The sequence below is a fragment of the Rhipicephalus sanguineus genome, chromosome 11 (assembly GCF_013339695.2).
Source record: "Rhipicephalus sanguineus isolate Rsan-2018 chromosome 11, BIME_Rsan_1.4, whole genome shotgun sequence".
In the NCBI taxonomy this organism is placed as follows: Eukaryota; Metazoa; Arthropoda; class Arachnida; order Ixodida; family Ixodidae; genus Rhipicephalus; species Rhipicephalus sanguineus.
This window is the reverse complement of record NC_051186.1, coordinates 56,106,920-56,128,009: the sequence shown is the minus strand read 5'-3', so window position 1 is coordinate 56,128,009 and position 21,090 is coordinate 56,106,920. Positions and strand designations below refer to the sequence as shown.

At 48.5% G+C, this 21,090-nt stretch overlaps 1 protein-coding gene and 1 non-coding gene across 2 annotated transcripts in view; both read left to right on the top strand.

Moving 5' to 3' along the window:
- Nucleotides 1-21,090, top strand: part of LOC119373703 (protein jagged-1a) — a 124,138-nt gene that overhangs the window by 24,006 nt on the left and 79,042 nt on the right. The window lies entirely within an intron of this gene.
- Nucleotides 7,954-8,026, top strand: Trnam-cau (transfer RNA methionine (anticodon CAU)). The gene has a single exon. It is a non-coding gene; the product is annotated as a tRNA-Met (tRNA).

Sequence of the window (21,090 nt, the reverse complement as noted above, 5' to 3'; positions counted from 1 at the left end):
TGTGACATTAACCGCAAATCCGCAATCGTTAACTGTGGTGTGGTAACTGTGATATAAATTGAAAGTGAACGAAAGTGAACGAAGGAACACCTTTGCCCTTGATGGGGCCGGAACCTTCGGATCAGATGGGATATGAGATACGAGGCATATGTTGTGTCTCTCTCTCTCTCTTTCTTTTCCTTCTTACTTTTTTTTCGCAATGTCTCTATAGCACTACCTGCCGACATCATAAAGTGAACGCGTACGTGTCGCCACCATACACACATCACGTTTAACCAGAGCGAACCGCGGTCTCCTCAAGGCCAATCAGCTAGCCACACGCGGCATGTATACGTCGTGAAAGACGCACGCGATCCATACTGCAAAATGCGGACACGCGCGTATGCGCACCTCGCCGCTACGTGTAGCACGCGTAATGGAACTATTCCGTGGTGGCACTTCATCATGGAAGCTGCATGCGGCCCGCATCCATAGAGAACATACATGTTTTTAAATAGGGGGCAGCATGGAGGTCATGCAAGCGGGGCTTGAATCCTCACCGTGAACGAGGCATCGTGCATATACGCGAGCTCTCAGCGTGACCACTCTCGCAGCGTCTGTCGTGACGAGAGGTCGCGGTCCCCCATCAGTGTTCTTTCTTAAAGGGGTGGTGCCACCATGTTTGTGGCTTGCGCGTTCTTTGCTGTAAGCGTTTCCAATAGCTCCAGGAACAACGATGCACGCACCAAGATTCATGTATTCTCGCTAAATAATTTAATATCGCCTTTTGATGTGTACAACTTTCGGTTTCGGTTTCTGGGCGCCGAGGTTGGGCAGTGACGTAGAAGTGTGGGAGGCGTGGTCACGTGACCACACAAGGCTGTGACGCACTTAGCCAGAAAACGATCGAAACTCGGCGAGTGATGTAGCAACCGATGCTTTGCCGGTACTATAGTGAACTAGAATATATTCTAGTTCACTACAGCCGGTACGTACGTTGCGGAGGTGGCGGAGGTCCGCAGGTCACTCACGTCACTACAGCAGATCTGGTGTGACGTCACTACAACTTTTGTTGTCCATCCTACAGATCTACGTCAGTGTTGGCGCGCTAGCGATGGGTATTGATCGGGAGAATGGGCATTTAGGTACACTTTGGAAGTGAATTAAAATATATTCTAAACGTTTGCTGTGTCCGACCCTTCGTGTGGAGTGTCCTTGCATACAGAGGAAACCCACAACAGGCTTGTTATAGCCTCGAAATTTGATGGCACCACCCCTTTAAAGGGCCCCTAAACAACTTCTGAAAATGCAAAGAACGAGCACGTTTATTTTTTTCTGTTATTCCCCGTGTTTTCGGCACAATTCGTGACGTTGCAGCAATCTGTTCACGTGACGTCATGAGGAAATAAGCTCTCGATTGGTCCATATACGAGTGATATCAGTTGTGAATTGTCTTCTATACCATGCTTTTCTGCCTTGTCACGCAGTCGCATGTTTATCGGGCGCGATCAACTGGTTCCACTTCGTTCTGTGCGTTTTCGATTGTGCAAGCGGAGATACATAACAGCGTGTAGCCGAAAAGCCCGAAATCCCGATAGGCTCAGCGCTCAGTGCTGACATCGTACGCGTGTTTTATGAAGAAATAAGGGGCTAGTATAGGAGATATCGCTGGTATATAGGAAGGGTATAGTGAAGGCGAGAAAATAACCACATTCTCATCTTTGCGCTTGGAGTGCTTCAGGTGCCCTTTAGCCCGAGGCTCAACGACGTGTTGCCGCATGCCACTCTCGCGATGAACCCTTGACGAGGCACATACTATAAAGCGGCGCATGCGTGGAGCATGCATGGCTGCGCGTAAAACTGGGCGTTTTATGCCTCGGCGGCGCATGTCGACGCTGCCCCAGTTCGTGAGCGCTCTGACGGATCGGACGTAATTACGCACCAATTCAATGCGGCCTCACTTGTTCATCATTCCACTCTTTATTATTCTTTTTTGTTTATTATACGCTCGAGCTACGCCGCTCCACTAGCCCCCCCCCCCCCTCCCCCCTTTTATCAACTCACGCTTTTTTTTTAAAAGTGAATACTCGTACGAGCTATTCCAAGCTACTTTCCCCTCCCCTACCCCCCGGCATATCTATATCGCCCCCCTTTTTCAATTGATTATTTTTTTTCAACAGAGTATCAACAACGGCAGCCACGCAGGTTAATTCTTGTCCACATCTCGCCACGCACAGTGATTAAGAAGAGTTCGTAGAATACCCCTCAGCTCTCTTTCGAAAATGAGAGGGTCTGTTTTAAAAGCTAGGTGAGAAAAAAAATAAATACCAAGAAATGAAAGATGCGCTAATCATTTACAAGCCCCAGCCCTCGGTGCCCCCTCATACGCGCGATCGACCGCCATTTTCAAAGGGTCAGTCGTGGGCTTTCCCTCTCGCTTAGTTCGTGAAATGATCGGCCTCATCGTTCACAAAGACGCGGGAAAGGAGGGCGTTGGTGGCGTGATGAATTTTCTCGGAGACGACTCATGAATGGAGAGCGTACGCACCCCGCGGTTGAATTCACCGTAAACACGCGAGGATGACGAGAAAACTCGTTCGTTGGCGAATTATACTATAATACACAGGGTATGCCGCAGCTAGCAATAGCGAAAGTTTAAAAATATGCCGACGCACTCAATGACGACGCGACCAAATGCGTGTTGCTGACTATTGCACGGAGCAAGTCATACTGCTTTCGTGTTCTGCTTAATTGCCTAATTAGGCAAGATTGATTAACCAACTTTTGAAGCAACGAAGGTGGGCAACATATTCCCATGAGAAAATTTCCCTTCCTTTTCTCACCCCCTCGCTGTGGGCTAGGAGCTGCTTGGTACATACCAGCTTTCTATGGCGCATATCCGCCTAGTTTTCTGTCCATACGCTACGCGGACATACCCCGACCTTGAACAACTCCGCTGTTAAAACCGAACAGACCACTGGTCATCTGGCCTAACTACCAAAGACAGCAGTAAAGTTTTGTGCTTCCTTTAGTGCATATACCGCACGGACAAGCCACAAGTTAAAGACGCAAACAGCCGGGCACTATAAACAAAGTTTATCTTCGAGTTAAGAGACATTCGTGCAGTGCAGCACACGTTACGCCCAACTTCGACACAGGTGCGTTTCGTCCAGCATAACCAGCTTCGGTGGTATTGCTCACGCAGCAGTCGTGGTCACGGGTCTTGAACGGTGCGATAGTATCTCGGACACGCCTGATGGAAACTGCCGTCGCTCAGCTCTGACAGCAATGACCTTAACTCGAGGGCGTTACACGTTTACTGTATACCTGACGCAGAACGTTAGTAGTTCGTTTCTCTGCGCAGACTATACAGGTATGCCTCCGAACTTCTACTTATACTACGCAGACAAGCAGGTTCCAATCGCTGTAGGCTTCAAGTGTCCTTCAAACCTCACCGCTATACGCTCACAGTTATAAAAGGCGTTGACAGTATAGTATATATAGGGCGTGTGTTGTGCCCAGTGCCGGTTTTCATTTACCCGAATGTTCGCTATCGATGCTGACCTTTTCCTCATTCTTTCCTTTCATTTTTTTTTCTATACCGCGGACACACATCACACCTACGCACTGCCTCTAAAGGATCACGGAAGGGAGGGGCGCCCGCGCAATAACTTTCCGCAGACTGACCACACAGCCGTTCTCAAGGCAACAACGGCGGCTGAAACAACGACGACAAGATCAGCGACAAAACCGATAGGCCCCTCTCTCGTTTTTAAAACCTAAGAAAACGAGGCGGGACAGCTCAACCGAGCGTGATGGAAAAAAAAACAAAGAAAAAAAAAGGGAAAGGAACAACGAAGCAATGAGACGGGACCGGGGATATATTTACTTCTTTAGAGTGTCCAGCGAGTCTCCTTGAAAAGCACTGGGAACCAAGGACGTTCAACTCTGGACTTGAGGAACTATACGAGAGAGTGCTGGGGCGCGGAGGACGCTGGACTGATTTGCGCATATCTCCATTCTCTCGCACTCCCCCCCCCCCCCTCTCTCTCTCTCTCTCTCTCTCAATACACGCGAGCCAACTGCGGCCGTACACATATCCACAAGCCTGCCCGCTCACGGACAGTTAGTTGTTTTCTCTCACGCGCCTATCACTGCAACCGATCTTTCTCCTATACAGGCTCCCAATAGAAAAAAAAAAGAGAAGAAGGTGGTAGCTCCTTGCGAGTCATTTCTCGTACCGAAGCAGTGCGTCACAGGTAACGGCAGTGCGGTCGGACCGTTCTCGTTATTTTGCGGGGTATTTTATACCACGTATATACTGTGAGAGATTACGTCTATTTTTCCCATGCGAGCTCTGCAAGCAAGCGCTGTTTGCTGACTCATGCTTTTACTTGAGGGAATGTTGGAAACTAGCGAGATTTACTGCATAGCTCGAGTCGTCTCGCCACGGTTAGCCGGTGAGTGCGCATAAGTTTCAGTGTTTGAGTAATAATAATGACAATAATAATAATGATAAAAGCGTAGAGCGAGAGGGTGTGCTCATGGGTCAGTGTATCATCGCTTATCGTATCTCCGTTTGCAGTGAAAATTTGCAGTGAAGTGGTTTGGTGGTATACTTCCTCGATTGCATCTGCGCTTGCAGGTGAAGCACACAGTTACAGGAACCGTGGAAAAGACATTAAATCATGGGAAGCGGCGACAGCGATTTTCAATGCGGTACTCTACTGACAAGAACCATAGGTCAGGGGTTCGATTCGCTGCCGTCGCAATAGCGTTCTGGTGGTTACGGAATTAAAAAGAAAGCAAACGCTTGCATATATCGTGATCGAATTTAACGCGAAGCCCAGAACAACGTCACGTTGAATCATTAATTAAAATTTTATTTAAAAAGCAACGGTTGCAGCGCGTGCAGGGGAATCCAAGTGGCCTAAAACGACTCGGAGGAACTGTTCTGTCACAGGTATGTAAACCTCGGTGAGATCACAGATTCCTCAGTATCAATGCCCGAGGTGCGCAGAGGTCATGGGTTCGTTAGTCAGATTGAAGAGCTATCGTTTACTCGATGCTGGGCTAGTTATTTGGCATACGTGGTGTACCTGAAAAATAAAGTAAGGACAAGCAAGTGAGGAAGCAAAAGCCCTATTTCATTTTGTTTTTTTTTTTAGTTCTGTGCCATAACAAAGAGGAGATAGCCGTCATTCCTTTTAGTGTTTATTGTTCGCACTGTACACAAAATAACCGTCCTAGACACGAAAAGAACAAAACGGAATTGGTTTCTGGTATTCAGTTGGGCTTTGTGAAGGTCTTTGAGCTTTGTGTGCGCGACAGAATACATTATGAGCGATGCGATCGCGGTCGGGTTATACATGCGAAGAAACGCAGCCCTTTTATTGTTAAAGTTGGCGAGCGGCCCGTATTTACTTAAGGGGGCCTTCGTAGGTTCTCCAGGAAACGTCAACGATTGAATAATGTGCCCGCGAATGCAGCGGGGTTTTAACTGGCTACAAATGTATACGGAATCTGCGGTGTGGTAATTTATGCTGTGTCTCCAACCAATAACCGTGACCAACTTCTTGCACGCTTTAATGGTATATACGAAAGTCGGCTCCGGCAGCATTCCTAGATAAACCAATGGTGATTACTTCCAAGATCCATATCACTTTGTGAACTTCTGTACTGTTTGCAAAAGTAAACCGTGTTCCGCGTCCATTTGCGAGTCTGTATACGCGTGCGCAGACAGTCATACTTGAAGTACAAGACTGCCAACTTTAGGTTTTAGCGCTGTACGCAACGTATGCATACTTACGAGGAAAAACTTTCGTACAGGTCTATTGGAAATTGTGCGCTTCAGAATGCAAATATATAGCACACCGGTGCACAGCATGTAATTATGAAAACACGAGCACCTCGCAACATATCACTATCAAACGATAAGAAGAAAAAAAATCGCTGGAAGTGAAAAAACAAAAACAAAAAAAGGAGGACCACATAGAGAAATGAGCGGACGTCTTACATTGCGGCTGATCTCATGACAAGTTGCTGAAGAAGGAACAGTGAAGCCGACAAAAGTCGACTTGCATCTCACCGCCAGCAACTTGTCTTCGTCCAGGTTGCTGCCGCAGTTGTCAGGGAACTTGTCCGCGTGTCGGAAACGTTGTCTTTCGACAAACATTTCTTGATTGGACGACTTCGCTTTAATCCTCTGCACTTTCCCCTCATCTATTTGTATTATTGATGATATCGTTTATTGTACCAAGGAATTACATTTGGACAAAAGGGCCATGAAGGGTTTGGGACAAATTCTGTTTCGTTTCCATGGCACGCGTTGATGCATAGAGGCCACTTGTAAAGAATACAGACGGTAACAATTACCATGCTCTCAAACTTCCAGATTTAGTAATGCAATTCAACCATCGTAAAAACGCAGCGGTGTCAAAGAGACGTAGCACCAGCGGGGCATATCACAAATGAAAAGAGATGGGAGAGCAGAACGCGCAATACTGGGCGTACATGGTTGCTTGGCCAAAGAAACTCTATGCTTGGCCACAAAGATGGCGTACAAGGTTGCCTGGCTAATAGAGAGAGAAACCGAAACCGAAAGCGCGGCAGTTTAGGCACATGGTTCAAACGCAAGCTCTAACCACGTGGAAACTGTTTTTACATTAACAGGTCAGTTTCCCTCGGACAACCTTACACCTTTCTACAACCTTACAAACTGCACACTAACGGACGTTTTCAAGATGACACTTATCAATCGACGGTAGATTGGGCGTTCTGCATTGTGAGATATGCATGGTGTAGAAGATGACTTGGCTTTAACCTGGAATAAAAAAAAAAAAATTTAGAATTGATCCTTCGCGAAGCTTCGGGCCGCCGCTGACACGCTATGTGGAGCACGCGCGGATCGCTCTGCTGCGTCCCAATTTCATTCACTTATACCTACCAACCCCTCCGGGAAAAAGTCGCAGCCAGCCGCGAGGTGGCGGTCATGCTCGCAGTGATTTATGGTCAAAAAAAGGCAGCAACAAGGTTCACTCACGGTCGCGGTGGTCACGATTCTCGCGTGTATGCATAGCGGCCGTGGGAAGAGGCCGTGGCCGGCCCGGCCCGTTCTGCAACGTGCACCGATATACACGCATGTATATATTTACGCGTTCCACAAAACGGGTGGTATGGTGGCCACCACCAAAATGAACGTGCGCGTGGTGTGCGTATGGTGTATCCATCTTGCGTGTACGCGACTGTAACGTTTCAAGGGTTTTGTTTCTTTCTTTTTTATATTCCGGTGTTGGAGGGTGCACTGGATATTATTATACCGTTAGTGTCATTCAGAGTGTACTGCCACCTCGGTGCGCACTAAATTAGAAACAGCAACTGCATGTATGCTCGCGTTCGGCGTGCGTAACGCTATACCGAAACGTGAATTGTTCGCCCTTCCGTAGCTCGGCTCTAAAAAAAAAAAAGAGCGTATCGTACCGACGAGATCCTGACTTACATGCAGGACACGCTCGCATGACACTTTAAGGCGTGCGCTTGACACTTTAAGGCGAAAGCCTTAGATGCCTCATCAAACGCGAAAGTTGACCGCAGGCGCTGACAGCGTCAACGTGAGTGATGCAAGTACTCGTCACATGATGACGTCACATAATGTGACATAACACAATGACGTCATCGCATGATGTCGTCGCTTGGTCAAAGGTGGGCCGATCACGGAGGCGGTGCTAAACCAGATGAGGTGCACAAAGCTTTCGCGGGTGGGGGGCAGTTGCTGCGAACCATCGGCTCTGACGCCTGTTTTGTCGACCCTCCGGCAATGTACAGTGAAACGCTCCAGGCTTCTCGGCAACTCCTCAACCGTGGACTGCGGCGTTTCTACTTACCGCGCTTATCGTGGGAAAGAGAATTGCTTGAGTCTTCGTGACTCAGTACTCGACTCATTACACCCCTTTGTCTGTGAGACGCACATTGTCCGCCTCGGTAGCGCAGTAGGCAGCGCGTCAGTCTCATAATCTGAAGGTCGTGAGTTCGATCCTCACCCGGGGCAAAGGCGGCGTATTTTTTTTTTTTTTTTTTGCGATCGTTCGCGATTATTTCATATACGCTAACTGTACTGATAATTTTTTTCCAGCCTTTATTTGAAGTGCACCAAATAAAAAAAAAAAATACTTGGCCAAGTTAGCTGAAACGTTTGAGTTAAATAGCTTATGCTAGCTGAAACAAATTGAGGACGATGCAACGAGCCATGGAAAGGAAAATGATAGGGGTAACCTTAAAGAGAGCATAGTGGGTCAGGGAACAAACGGGTTTTAATGAAATCTTAGTCGAAATCAAGCAGAAGAAATGTACATGGGCAGAGCATGTAGCGCGTAAGCAAGATAACTGCTGGTCATTAAGAGTAACAGACTGGATTCCAAGAGAAGGCAGAAGCGCGAGGGGGAGACAGAAGGTTAGGTGGGCAGATGAGATGAAGAAGTTTGCGTGTATAACGTGGCAACAGCAAGCACAGGACCGAATTGACTGGCGGAACATAGGAGAGGCCTTTGCCCTGCAGTGGGCGCAGTCAGGCTGATGACGATAATTTTGGTATAACCCTGTATAGCAGCAGCCATTGACTACACAGGAGCTTCATGTGGAACACGTTCAACGGGAACCGCGGGAACGAGCAAGGTTTACCTGTTTCCCACGGCAGACTACACACGTTATGACGCGTGCGCAGCTTCTCGCGTACACGTTGTAAATACAGCAGTGTCGGTGAGGCACCGCGGAGTTATAGGGGTCAGTCACGCATGCGCCCTTCGCGACAGAGTCATGACGCGTGCAATCACGAGTCGGGTCTAGAGTCACTAGTCGGGTCGGTCGCCGGGCCCCCTCACGCGGTGTCTGTCACGTCCAGCTAAATTGGGATCGTCGGGGGGTAAGTGGGGTTCGCTTAGCTGACCCGCGCGTTGGACCTCTGTGGGGCAGCCAGGTCTTGACCCAGAGCGGAATCGTCGTCCGTGGGGAGGCCATAGCCTTCCCGTGACACCACTTGACGCGTCTCGCAGGAACTGCAGTGCGTGCGCTATGCTTCGTTCTTTCGGTCGCGCGTGTGTGTACCGCGTTTACGCGGTCATAAGCAGTGCACATTACGCGCTGTTTATGGTTTGTAGTAGCCTCAATTTGGTGTCCGCCCGTGAGAGTGTATACTTTGAACGCCTTAGACATGTCACGCAACTCCTGGGAGAACGACGGCACAAAACTTTAATCTCGTTCACGATCAGCTCAGAGACGAATTAGAGGCATTACCAGACAGCGGCGTAGCTAGAATTTTTCTATCTGTGTTTCATTGTCTGTCTGTCTGTGGGGGACGGGGGGGGGGGGCCGGTTCGACCAACCTTTATGCATGCTCGTGCAGGTGTTTGTATGTGTGCGTGTATATATATACACACACACACACACTCAAAATTGAAAAATTTTCCCTCCACTGGCTACGCCAAAGTCACCAGACCAGAAGTTTGGTTAGCTCCCTATATAGTGCAGTACTTTACAACCATCTTCCTCACGACGCCGACCAAGTAAACTCTAGAGGGAATATGTAAAACGAAGGGGATGCTGAAGACAATGCGACGAGAGATTCAGAGAAGTCATAGAGAATGCTACTCTCAGGATGCGGAAGGAGCAGCTTGTGTCTATTGAAGGGAAGCAAGTAGCGAAGCAGAAAAAAGACATAACTGCATCATGATACGAGCTAAAGATGAAGAGCGCCACTCAAACAAGGTAGCACACAAAGAAAGAAAAACACGCACTGCGAGATAGGATAGGCGCCCTTTGTGTCGTTGCGCACCAACTAGCCCTAACCGCAACGCCATTACGAGCTAATAAAACTTCTTCTTAAGACTTCAAAGTAACAGTGTACCCAGCTCGCGGGATCGTCTATTACGCATGCGCGTATACCGTATAGGTTTGTACCGGGTCTGTCACATATGCCTGCAGCGTGTCGTCACATGAGCCCCGGATGCTGTCAGCCAGCCTTCGAAGGGAGCCCTCGTTCGCTGGCGCCACCTCCTCGTTAGACGAGCTGACCACGAAGCTCCCGCTGCCGGAGCAGTCAGTCAGTCCGTGGTACAACAAGCAGGCCAGACGCTGACGTGACAGATGCCGACCACAGGATGCCAGTGATGTAGTGATGTTTCTCGGAAAACTGGGCTACTCGGACTCGCCGTCACTCTATCCATGTGGTCTGGTCTGATTGATTGATTGATTGATTGATTGATTGATTGATTGATTGATTGAATGCGTAGCTTTAAGAGACGACGATAAGTAACTAATAATAATATCTGGGGTTTAACGTCCCAAAACCACCATATGATTATGAGAGACGCCGTAGTGGAGGGCTCCGGAAATTTCGACCACCTGGGGTTCTTTAACGTGCACCTAAATCTAAGTACACGGGCCTCAGACATTTTCGCCTCCATCGAAAATGCAGCCGCCGCGGCCGGGATTCGATCCCGCGACCTTCGGGTCAGCAGCCGAGTGCCATAGCCACTAGACCACCGTGGCGGGGCAAACGACGATAAGTAACTAAAACACACCGTCGACAACAGAACTAGGTGAAAGCAGTGAAAGGCATGACACACACACACACACACACACACACACACACACACACACACACACACACACACACACACACACACATATATATATATATATATATATATATATATATATATATATATATATATATATATATATATATATATATATATATATATATATATATATATATATTGCTGCAGGCACGCTTTGATTGATTCATTGATTCATTGTCACCTCTTCTTCCTTTGTGCCAGAAGAGTAGTAGTTTGTTACGTCGGCGAGCTGTTGGCTCTAGAGAAAAAGAGAGAAAAAAGAATCTTTCAGGAAAATAGAAACATGAAATCGAACTTTCAGAACTAAAAACTGATTTAGCATTAGCCAAAAATAACTTTCCTTTCTCGATAGAGCAAGACACTTCGGCAAATACAGAACGTGTGCAAGGTGTGATGAGGCAAAGAAGGGCTGGGGAAAAAATTCTAGCAACCGGGCTATGTGGCACCCTCGTATATACTGACCAGTCGTATATATCTTCGCATTAAAGCTTTCCATTTGCTTTAACGGCGTCTATAGATACGAGGTTATATACTTTTTCCAGCAATGAACGATAACGAAACACCGCCATCCCGTGCGCGTGCATATATCATACAAGGAAGCAGCACTGCCGTACCGTGCGAACGGCGAAGAAAAAGCGATCGAGTCGAGACGCATAATCAGCGATGGCCTCGCCTCCTCTCCCTCTAATACCGTTTTCAACAACCGCGTAAACGCACGCGGGACGGTATACACGCTTGAGCTCGGTTAAAGATGCCCACGCCGTTTAATCGCACGTGCGTTTAACTGTCTGAGCGTCGTTCCCCATGGTTCGTTCTGTCGGCGCAGTCGCACATAAGCTGCGACGCGGCTTGGAAGGCAATCCGGCAAAAAGCAACAAAAACAAACAAACAAACAAGCAAAAGATGGAGACAAACGCGGTGGCCGTAATGCATTATCCTTCCTTACGGCGCGGCAGTCGCCAGATAATTGCGCGCCCGGTGCACGTCTGTATACGCGTTGGAGATTGGGAAAGAGAGAGGCCCTACCGTCGCTCCGTGCAAACAAACAAACGAACATAAAAAAGCGTAAGAAAAAGCTTATCGGAGGAGAACGGGCCGCCTCGGTCGACGACGGTTAGTTGTGGAGGACGAGCGGCGGCGGCGGCGTCGCAGCGGGAAATCGGTTGCCGCGACCCAAGATGTTCGCCGTTGCCTGCGTACTCGATACTCCGTATGCGAAAGTGCGGTGCAGTAATGGTTAAGGTTCGGGCCGTGTATTATTATTATTATTATTATTATTATTATTATTATTATTATTATTATTATTATTATTATTATTATTATTATTATTATTATTATTATTATCGGCTGCTTAGAGGAAAAAAGATGTTTTAATGAACCCTGAAGTCTTCAACCAGATACGGAGAAGCGAGGAGAAGTGTACATATTCCTAAAAATTTTAGCGAATTACCCCAAGAGTTATTTTCCGTTACTTCAAAAGAGCAGTTGAAGAAGTTAGTTCTATGATCTGTGAAATTACATTTGTTATTGGCTACTTTCAGGCTACTGGCCTACTCATCGACGCTTTTACAGTTCGATACCTCTAGGTAATATATGAATATACGCTCCGCGTCCCTTTTCGATATTTTTTTTATGTATTGCCTGTGAACAAGCAGACGTATCAATGGTTCGTCTGGTCGCTGTCAAAAAAAACAACAAAAAAACAAGCTTATTTTGTCACCATGTAACCACATCGCTGTGTACACATATTGCGCTCTTTTCTCTTTCCTAGTTTTTACCCTCTTCTCCGACTCGCGCGGATATGAGCCAACCATGCTGAACTAGTTCTGTTTAACCTCCCTTCCTGTCTGCATATTTCACCGGTATTATTCTCACAAGCTTTACAAGCGCTGCCGTGAATACTCGTGCCGCACGGTTCACATAAACAGCTAAATCCGTGCGAGCAAGCAGTGCACCTTATCGAACAAAACGCACAGAACCGGACAGACAGCCTGCGTACGCGACATCGAAACGATCGAACGCGCATTGCATCGTCCTCGAAAGGAGGGAGCGGGGTGCCACCACCATTGCTGCTGGGGTCGCGCATCGCACCGATTGCAGCTTTGCTGCAGGATCGCACCGTGTGTGGCGATCGGAGGCCTTCGACGGGCGCCGGTGATGAATGGTGCCTGTGGTGACTGCACGCAAAAGCCGCCACGGCAAGGGCGTCCCCGATTGTATACCCGAGCTTATGCGAAATCTCCGAGTGGGAACGCGCTCTCCCTGATCGCCTCAAGGGGCTATCAAGCGAGGAGATCGCAAGGAACGCTCGCACGATTCTCCAGTCCGGCCGTGGCTGTGCGCATGCATAGCCGTGATATAGGAGCATCTGCAGCTTTCTTCAGCGTCACATCAACGTGGCAAAATGTCCAACACAGCACCGTCGTGTACGCCGCAGCGATGTCGCAGCAAAATAACCTAAGTCCGCCTTTAAGAGCAACCCATTTGCGTAGTTCCGTGACAGCAACTGCACCCCGCTTTTGGCGTGTTGCGTTCCCAAAGTCGCATTCGAACCGTTGTTCCATGCATGGCGCTGCGAATGCTACTTACCTCCCAGCTAACTGCACGCGCAACAATAAATAAATAAATAAATAAATAAATAAATAAATAAATAAATAAATAAATAAATAAATAAAGTACAAAATGACCCATATGCTTTAAGCCGGCTATAAATGTCTCACGACTTGTTTGCTCGTGCGCTTCCTCAAGTAGCAACAAAACGAAAGACGATAACTTATTAACGCTTTAAAAACGAAACTACGTAGGCGGCGAACGGCGACAGTATGGGCGGGGCCCCGAAATACGCGAGAGAGGTATCGCTCGTAAATATCGCGTACACGCTAGAAGACAATGAGCAATCTAGCGACCGCTACCGGACCGCGAACTGGTCTGTCCACGAGGCCCAGTTTCTTGTTCTTCTAAAACATCTTCCCACGAAACAACGCCCACGGAACTGTACAGCGTTTGTAGCCTATACGCATCGGCTGCTCACGCCATGCGCTTTGTCTATGTACACTGAATTGGTTCTCGAAACAACCGCGTGCAAGAAGCCCAATAGCATTACGGAGACCTTACACGTACCTACGTACGCAGGTACAGTGCGGTCCATTCTTAAAGGGAACACTCGAGTGAACACCTTTCATTTTGCTTGCCCCCTAACGGCAAGTGGATGTGGAAAGATTGTTCGCTCACGACACTATAGATATAGTCTGTGAAAATTGAGTCGTAACTTTCAACCTCCAGCCAGTAGCCTTGTGGAAATCAAAGCCGCGCTATGCTTTTGCAAGAGAGCTGAATCCGGACATACCCTCCACATAGTGTTCCCTTTAATATTGGACCAGTCTGTACACTCGTGAGCAAAAGCACAGGGGCCGCGAGAGCGCTTAACCGAAGTTGCCGTCTGCGCCGTTAGGTGGCGAGCCGTCTGCTGACGACAGCATTGCTCTGGTGAAGGCGCGGCCGTATAGCTATGCTCTCGATCGCAGACGGCTCGCCACTAGACGGCGAAGATGGCGATTTCGCCATGTGGTCGCGTGGTCCGTGTTATTTTGCGGCCGACTGTACATTCGTACATACACTGACCGCGGACAGCTATGTAGAACGGCGTCTGTGTAGCTGCGTATGTGGCAACTTGACCGAAACGAAGTGCGGTCAGCCGTGTGCAACAATTCAGCTGTGATAGCGGCGAGCATCTGTTATACGCTGGAGCACCTCTTCAAACGGCTATAGCCCTGAAGGAGAAAGAAAGAAAGAAAGAAAGAAAGAAAGAAAGAAAGAAAGAAAGAAAGAAAGAAAGAAAGAAAGAAAGAAAGAAAGAAAGAAAGAAAGAAAGAAAGAAAGAAAATTAAAACCTCGAAACGATAGTACCAAACAGCGGTCCCCCGACCGCTTATCCGCCAGCGTATCCTGTCCAAGATGTCAGCGTGGTTTTTTGGGGGTCCTTTTATTTCGTACACCGTCTCGAAATAGACACTTTGTGGGCGCCGCTATTTATTTACGCGCTATCAGTGAGCGGGTGCGCGCACGGCGAGCACCCTTGACACGTTTCCCGGTCCCCGATTGGATCGTCTTGTAAAAGCCGCCGCCGCCGCTACAAGCGCGTCCGTCGAAGTTTAGCGCAAGAGCGGTAGCGTGTTATCTACATACAACAACGCTACATTCTTATCGTGCCATTATTTCTACATCCACGGTAAGGCCGATAAAAAGGAGCGAGCAGAAAACAAATGCGGAGCGTGCTACTTGCTTGTTCGAGCACAGCGCATGCTCTATCGGACGAAGCACCCGAAATGAAACGATCTGTATCCGTGTCCGTTAGTGGGCTTCTTTACTGACCGTTAAATCGGCTGTGTGTGGCTGTGCACTTCCGTCATTGGACCCGTTAGAGCTAGCATTTGTTTGGGCACCGTGTGTGTGTGCGTGCGTGTGTGTGTATGTTAGATAGATAGATAGATAGATAGATAGATAGATAGATAGATAGATAGATAGATAGATAGATAGATAGATAGATAGATAGATAGATAGATAGACAGACAGACAGACAGACAGACAGACAGACAGACAGACAGACAGACAGACAGATAGATAGATAGATAGATAGATAGATAGATAGATAGATAGATAGATAGATAGATAGATAGATAGATAGATAGATAGATAGATAGATAGATAGATAGATAGATAGATAGATAGATAGATAGATAGATAGATAGATGCAAAGCTACGAATGCGACTAATTCATCAATAGCTAGATGTACCGTTACGCAATTAAGACTTAAGCAGTGAACTTTAGTTATTTAGTCCATTATCGAAATACTACATGCATGTATTTCAATTTTCGCGCAAGCATATCTGCCGCATCGAGTAATCGAACTCATAAACTGCAATAACGCTATCTTCCACAGGTGATATCCGAAATTATTTCATATCGCAATATAAAAGGAAAAGAACGTACCGTATATGACTGCGTATGCGGGCTACGCGTACCGTAGCGACCCTAGCGATATTAATTATTAACGCTTCTTTTACGTAGTCCGTTTGCGTGATTACAACTCGACCGCCAACACATTCAGCTACCGCCGTGGTTACGGTGCTCGGCTACTGACTGCAAGGTCGCGGGTTCGATCCCCATCGCGGCGGTCGCATTTCGATGAAGGCGAGATGCTAGAGGCCCTGTGTATACGATCTGTGCGATGTCAATGCACGTTAAGGAACACCAGGTGGTCTAAATTAATCTGGAGCCCCCCCCCCCCCCCCCCCCCCTACATACGGTGTCTATAGCTCACAAAGCCTGTCACTTTGGGAAGTTAAACCAGCCATACAGTCAACGCATTCAAAGTGTTTATTTCACGGCCGGTGAACCTCCGATAGATCTTTTCCATTCACAACTTCTAAATTGCGCGAAAAAAAGAAAAAAAAAACGCGCTCTATTTACACGTCCACAACGAAGAAAAAAGAAAGAAAAGAAGACTATCAGCGTGCTTAAAAAATAAGACCACGATAGCACATGACCTCCGCTGAGATAGTTAATTAACGTGTTCGAACGCAAACCCGCGCGCGCACTCTTTCGCGCCGCAAAACCAAGATGCACTTCCGCTGCCTACGCTGACAGCTGCGCGTTTCAGTGCATACATATCCGAGCGAACAGCCGCGCGCGCACTGAATGCGTCCTGCAGCGTTTTACAGATGGTCTCTCTCTGAAAAAACAACGCCTTTTCACGCGGTAAGCTAAGCCACACACACATAGTTGTCTTCCCATTGGCGCTCTCTCGGAACTGGAATACGGTCATCAATCACGGACATAATAAAGAAAAATAAAATAAACAAGAAATATACAGGGTGCCTTTCACTTCACCTCCTCCCGTTAGCTTTTTTTCTTTCTTTTTTAACTTTCCTTACAGTTGCATCCGGGAAATTAAAAGGCGCGCCGGTGGACCACCACTTTTTCGAATACCCCCCCCCCCCTTCTCTTCTTTTTTTCTTGATTTCTAGCGTCTTCCGTCTCATAACCCGCTTCTAACGCGCCTGGAAACCTTTCGTATTCCGCTTAGAGCGTTTTAGTGAGTGTAATAGTCAAGTCAAAAGGGGAAAGGGGGGGGGGGTGTTTTGCACGTTCTCTTCTAACGTTTAGTGCCTGTAATAGTTAAGTCGAGACTGGTGGGGAGGAGGGTAGCTGCACTTTCAAGCAAAGAGAAAAGGAGGTTGATCTGTGTTATAGTTGCAGTCAAGTCAAAAGGATGAGGGGGGGGGGGGTGTTGCACGTTGTGTTCTTACGTTTAGTAGTGCGTGTAATAGTTACGTCAAGATTTTGAGGGAGGGGGGATGTTGCCGCACGTTGAAACGACGAGAGATTGAGGTTGGTGAGGTTGATCTCCCTCGCCGCAGCTTATAACACGGCCTGAGCGGTCGCATCGCCCGTTGCTCGGCGCCCGGTAGCCGGCATGCATGCGATCTCCTTCAGTATAGGGCTGGGCACGAGTAAACGCCCTGCTGAGGACTACGCCCCATTAGTAGGCTCTCTGCCGCCGCGCCTTCCTTCCTTCCTTCGTTCGCCGGCTGGCCGCATGCCATCTTCTTAAAGAAAAAAAACTCTCTCGTTGCACAAATGTGCAGTGGCGAACGAAACAAAATTTTAAAAAAAGAAGGTCGTCCTGGACGGCTGAGCAACGCTCGGTGTGTAGGCATATAAGGGCCGGCTACGCGTGCTAAGCGCAGCGCCAAGAGGATGATAACGGCTGCGAGAAAACGACGCGGAAGCGTGCGGACCTTTTGTTGTTTTGTTTTTCGTCGCTTCCTGGTTTGCTAAAAGCGTGCGCATCGCGTCGCGTGTACTTCTCTGACGGCGCCCCTGCAGCGTTTAAAAGATCGCCTTATACGTGTATGTAACGCTCATCCTTTTAATTGTGCTGGAGACTTCGCGTGGTCACATGACCCACCGAGTGTGGAGGCGGGATGGGTTGCATACCTTACTGCAATTGTGGCACTCGCGAAGACTGCGCATGCGAGACCAATAGAGGTTTTCTTTTTTCCGTTTTCTCTCCACAAATAACTGCTGGTCATCGTGTCGGAAGTTCTCGCTGTCGCGAGCGTGGAGTGAACAGAGAACGGGAAAAACATGGAAACCGCGATAGCGCATGCAACACCACGGCTATATGTACGCAGCCACCTACCATGACTCGCTTTAGGTGACATTGAGCTCTTATAAATGAGGCATTGCCTATAGTTGCAGTTTTCAACCAACGTTAGGTTCTGGTAATGCGTTCTAGTAACGTGTTAGGGTACAGTTGGTCCAAGTGACATTCTATAGTAGCCGCTTACGACCGGATTAAGAAACAGAGTCTCTTCGCGTTTTCAACTTCAGAAAATGCGAACTTTCAACAACAAGGATCGCTTGACTGATGTAGAACGAAGTCCTTACTCACATCAAAATATTTTCGTTGGTGTTTCGCTTATAGTTTTATCATTCAAGCGATTCGCCCTGCCACCAGACAGATATGTGTTGAATGCTCTCTTCTGAATTTGCTAGAGCACGATCCAAGCACGGAGAACCACCAACGGACACATTTCGTAGCACTCTTTCACATATTTAAGATTTCTTGCTGAGAGAACTGGTTACCTTTTCACTGGTTGATGATATGTATACACACATTTAAAGTCAACTACACTCTACTTAAGTTCATTACAAAGGCACGGTATACAGATAAGCGATAACAGCGAATACATAATAGTTCCGGCGTGCAATCGAACTTAAACGCTGTTCAAAGCAGTTCCCAACTCTAGATAAGTGAGAACAGTGCATATAAATTAACCCTATACTGTGCCGCAACCCAGACACGGGCGGCTTTGGGATGATGCAAGCGTACACCGTCGGATGTATCGATTGAGCCCGATACTTTCGTGACCCGCCCGTTGAGGAGAGGCAGGCCGGTGAAACAGGTGCGAGTTCCGATTGCCCCGGAACGGAACAGACGGAGGATAAGGGAGCGCACCCACAACCTGATCGGGGACTGCGTAGGTCTCCGGTGCAAGAGATGAGAGGGAGGGCTCCTTTTTACTGCCGAAGTACGTTGAGGTGGAGGGGAGGCCGCACAAAGGATGTTCGTTAGAGGCGCGCGCAGGGCTACGAGACGCAGATGGGACGGGGGTTCGAGCCCGCGACACGACAGGCACCCAAAACGAATGGGACCCAGAGGAACGCGAGCTCAATGAGGCGTGTCTGCAGTGCTGCTGCTGCCGCTGCTCACACTTTACCGCAGTGCACGTATAGAGCTGCGCACGCGTCTACGGCAAGGGGAGACACGGGGTGACGCGTGGCTCTCCTCCTGCGGTGGGACGGCCCGTGCGCGGTGTCAGAACGCGGTGTGTGTGTAAGGTACCACTTGCCGAGCGCATGCATGCAGAAAGTGCAGCCGTGTATAGTACAGGTTCATACGCGTGTACGTTAATAGTATGACCAGGAACTTTGAATAGTTGCAGTGAAGCGCTTCTTGTTCGCAAGCATGTCACTTCATACACGCGTTTACATTTCCTGTCGCACTCTTTATTTCGCGTTAGGTTTCGAATCCATCATGCCCGTTAAATGTGCCGCTATAGAATTTTTGCCCGATTTGCCCGAGATGCACACTAAAGGGGCCAGGAACATTGTAGTTCCAGCGGAGAACTTCTTTGCAAGCTTGCAAAGATAATCAATTCTACATATCTTAAAGAATAATAATTAAAATTCTGGGGTTTTACGTTCGAAAACCAGGATATGCTTACGTGACACACAATATAGATGGAGGGGGGGGGGGGCGGTGAGGGGTCAGGTTTAAATTTGACCGCCTGGGGTTCTTCAACGCGCATCCTAGACCTAAGTACACGGGTGTTTTTGCAGTATAGTGTAATAATAGTAGTGGTACTACAACAAATAGGTATTAGTAGTAGTCGTAGTAGTAGTAGCAGAGTCCTTCAATGCTTTGGACTCTAATAATACGTAATAGTAATGGTGGTAGTGGTAATAGTAGTAGTAGTGATGGTAACTGGTATTGGTAGTAGCCGTAGTAGTGATGGTAAGCGATGGTAGTAGTAGTAGTAGTAGTAGTAGTAGTAGTAGTAGTAGTAGTAGTAGTAGTAGTAGTAGTAGTGTTCATTCAACATTGAAATGTGAAATGAGGCAAGATAAGGAAATTACGCACTACTGAGTGCAGCCTAACATTCCAGCTACGCCAGCTGACACCTGACCGGCGGTTAGCAGCGACGTAGTGGGTGAGAGGCGAGCAGAAAGGAGAGAAAGAAAGGAGGATACATTGGAAGAGACTCACAGCGGTGATTTTGGGTGACAAAAGAGGAGGAAAAAACAGCCCAATCCTCCAGCGGCCGCGAGCAACGTCACACGAATAATTGATGACGCGCCCGTCTGTTCCCCGCTGAGCGCGTGCGCATGACGGGGCGCGGAATCAACCGCGTGCGACGGCCCCAAGCAGCCGCAATTACAAACCTCGCACGCATATCGCTCGGTATAAGGGAGAGGGGCTAATTGGACTCCTTGTATATACGTGCGTACGTCCCCGTATAGCGCGCGATTAGCCGCGGCAATACGAACTCCCTACTTTAGACGAGGAACAGCTTTACAAACGGTGACACTTCGTGGAGGAAGTTTTTGAGGGAGGCCCTCGATTACTTCACGCAGCATGGCCTTGATAGCAGTGTCCGATAAGGATGTCGTTGTTCGTTCTGACATCCTGAAGTCCGTGGCGGCAAGCGTGGCGATCGTGTACATTCGAGTAGCAGGCTCGCATTTGTTCGGCAGCGATGTTTCCGGAAGATCAGCCGAAGCCGATTCAACCACTTCCCGCTGGACCGGCGCGATTAGTGTTCGGTAAAAGTTGGATAGCGATCGCTTATTGGATAGATGCCGAAAGCCGGCCGACAGATTTTTTTTTTTTTTTTGGTGTCACGCAATATTTACAACAGCCCAGAGGGGATTATGGCGGATGCCCAGAAGCCGTTGTTGAAAAGCTGCAGTAGCATAGCCATGGGGGGGGGGGGGGGGGGACTGTACCCCCCTCCCTGCCCCCTGGCTATGCCAGTGATGCACGGCCTATAGCGGGTTGACCAGACTCGTGTATACAGACGTCGCTGTTTCCCAGCTTCAGCATTTCGCTTGCTCGCGCGCAGGCGCAGCAATGTATTACAAATTTCCGTGCCCCGCCGGGCGCGCGAAGGTTGCGTTCAAGAGGTAGGCGCCGATATATCCCGGCCGCGAGGCGAGCAGGCGAGATCTCGTCACGTGACCACCGTCCGACAAAGAGTGCGTCGCGCAATGCCGCTGTGCCGCCGCCCTTTTCTGTTGGTGCAAAACGGTTTCACCGCCGCTGCCGAAGCGGTCAAGCGGCGTCGACGGCGTGCGAAATAATCGGGCCGCCTCGAACAACTCACGGACGTCTGGGCAGGCAGGCAGGCA